Here is a 2500-nt window from a genome sequence, read left to right as displayed (position 1 = left end):
CCTCTAGGCCTGGGAGAACATGCTGATTCCTTCAGTGTAGCGCGCGTGCGGCCCAGGACATCTAAGGGCATCACAGACCTGTTATTGCTCAATCTCGTGTGGCTCGAAGCCGCCGGTCCCTCTAAGAAGAATTTTAATACGTCGCCAGTGAGTTGCACGACCGAAGTCGAGCACACCTAAATGGCGACGCCTATTTAGCAGGCTAGAGTCTCGTTCGTTACCGGAATTAACCAGACAAATCGCTCCACCAACTAAGAACGGCCATGCACCACCACCCACCGAATCAAGAAAGAGCTGTTAATCTGTCAATCCTTCCGGTGTCCGGGCCTGGTGAGATTTCCCGTGTTGAGTCAAATTAAGCCGCAGGCTCCACTCCTGGTGGTGCCCTTCCGTCAATTCCTTTAAGTTTCAGCTTTGCAACCATACTCCCCCCGGAGTCCAAAATCTTTGGTTTCCCGGAAGCTGCCCGCCGAGCCATTGTAGTAACGTCGGCGGATCGCTAGATGACATATTTACGGTTAGAACTAGGGCGGTATCTAATCGCCTTCGAACCTCTAACTTTCGTTCTTGATTGATGAAAACACCTTTGGCAAATGCTTTCGCTGATGTTCGTCTTGCGACGATCCAAGAATTTCACCTCTAACGTCGCAATACGAATGCCCCCAGTTATCCCTATTAATCATTACCTCGGAGTTCTGAAAACCAACAAAATAGAACCGAGATCATATTCTATTATTCCATGCACGAAATATTCAAGCAGCATTTTGAGCCCGCTTTGAGCACTCTAATTTGTTCAAAGTAAAATTGTCGGCCCATCTCGACACTCACTGAAGAGCACCGCGATAGGATTTTGATATTGAACCGGCGTTTTACCGCCGGCTCACCGACGATATGCTCCGCAAACGTGTCAGTATCACCGCGGATGCGGTGCACCGACAGCGCGGCGCACAAATGCAACTACGAGCTTTTTAACCGCAACAATTTTAGTATACGCTATTGGAGCTGGAATTACCGCGGCTGCTGGCACCAGACTTGCCCTCCAATTGTTCCTCGTTAAAATATTTAAAGTGTACTCATTCCGATTACGAGGCCTCGTAAGAGTCCCGTATCGTTATTTTTCGTCACTACCTCCCCGTGCCGGGAGTGGGTAATTTGCGCGCCTGCTGCCTTCCTTGGATGTGGTAGCCGTTTCTCAGGCTCCCTCTCCGGAATCGAACCCTGATTCCCCGTTACCCGTGACAACCATGGTAGTCGCAGAAACTACCATCGAAAGTTGATAAGGCAGACATTTGAAAGATGCGTCGCCGGTACTGGACCATGCGATCGGCAAAAGTTATCCAGATTCATCAAAATTAACGACTTCGGACGCGAGGCCCTCCGTCGATTGGTTTTGATCTAATAAAAGCACTCATCCCATCACTGGTCAGAGTTCTGATTGCATGTATTAGCTCTAGAATTACCACAGTTATCCAAGTAACTGAGTAAGATCTAAGGAACCAAAACTGATATATTGAGCCATTCGCGGTATCGCCTTAATACGGCTTGCACTGAGACATGCATGGCTTAATCTTTGAGACAAGCATATAACTACTGGCAGGATCAACCAGGGAGCTGACAGTCACTCGCGGACGAATGTAGCCGTCGTCGCTCGGACGAGAACACGACACATATCGACGCGGTCGCGGGCGCGTCCGCGTCGAATGATGTTTCGTTTTTGAACTCGTCGTACCTTTTAATATTGTACGCTCTTTGTTTTCGATGGTTCGTGCAGCGTCAACGGAGTATCTCATCCGATTGTCGCAACGATCCAACGAGAGAGTGTGCGCGCGATTTACTAATAGCGCAACTCCGAATTGGATGGTTCACGGCGAGACAATTTAAGATTCACGTTTCATTATTATCTTTTAACACAAACGCGAACACTGAAAACAGATTCAGCCCGGTGTTTGAGAGACGTCGTCCTTGGCGTTAATTTTTATAGCGCCTTATAGAGGACCGTCGCCATAGGCGACGTGCAATTCATTTGTAGGATCGATACGTGAACCGAGACGAGTTTAAACAATCGCATCGGTCGATCCGCACTGTTCAATAAAATGTTCAACGTTCGAAAAGTCCCACGGCGCAACGTGGAAGCGCGCGTTGTTGTGTTAATCGTGACATCGCGACGAATTGTAAAGTTCGACACAAAATCCACTCGAAACACCACCAACACGAGAGTGCGCACACTACGCGTGAAACCATCGAACGAACTCTTGTATGCGGCATGCAGTCCGTTGTCGAAGTCGGTCAGTCTGTGTCAGCAGGCGGCAGTTATCCGCCGCCCGTTCAGTCTCACCGCGCCGACAACGCACTACACGTCGCCCGCCCCATGTGTATGCGGCGCTCCTGTTATGACGCGTGGCAGACGGAGCGACAACATATGAACATATGATAGTCCGTCGGTGGTTCGGTCCGGTGGGGTGACGATGGTCGCCGGTGGGGGTGGGCTAGCCCTGGGGGG

At 50.0% G+C, this 2500-nt stretch overlaps 1 non-coding gene across 1 annotated transcript in view; it reads right to left on the bottom strand.

The window, feature by feature from the left end:
- LOC140751428 (small subunit ribosomal RNA) overlaps nucleotides 1-1610 on the bottom strand; it is a 1903-nt gene extending 293 nt beyond the window's left edge. The window contains exon 1 of the ribosomal RNA XR_012103337.1: nucleotides 1-1610. This exon is cut by the window's left edge and continues 293 nt beyond it. This is a non-coding gene — a ribosomal RNA (small subunit ribosomal RNA).
- Nucleotides 1611-2500: the final 890 nt, after the last annotated feature.

Source organism: Epargyreus clarus, unplaced genomic scaffold, assembly GCF_041222505.1.
Source record: "Epargyreus clarus isolate Ecla_fem2 unplaced genomic scaffold, WU_Ecla_fem_2.2 ptg000022l, whole genome shotgun sequence".
Classification (NCBI taxonomy): domain Eukaryota; kingdom Metazoa; phylum Arthropoda; class Insecta; order Lepidoptera; family Hesperiidae; genus Epargyreus; species Epargyreus clarus.
The sequence above is the reverse complement of the archived record's forward strand: the minus strand, read 5'-3'. Positions and strand labels throughout refer to the sequence as shown.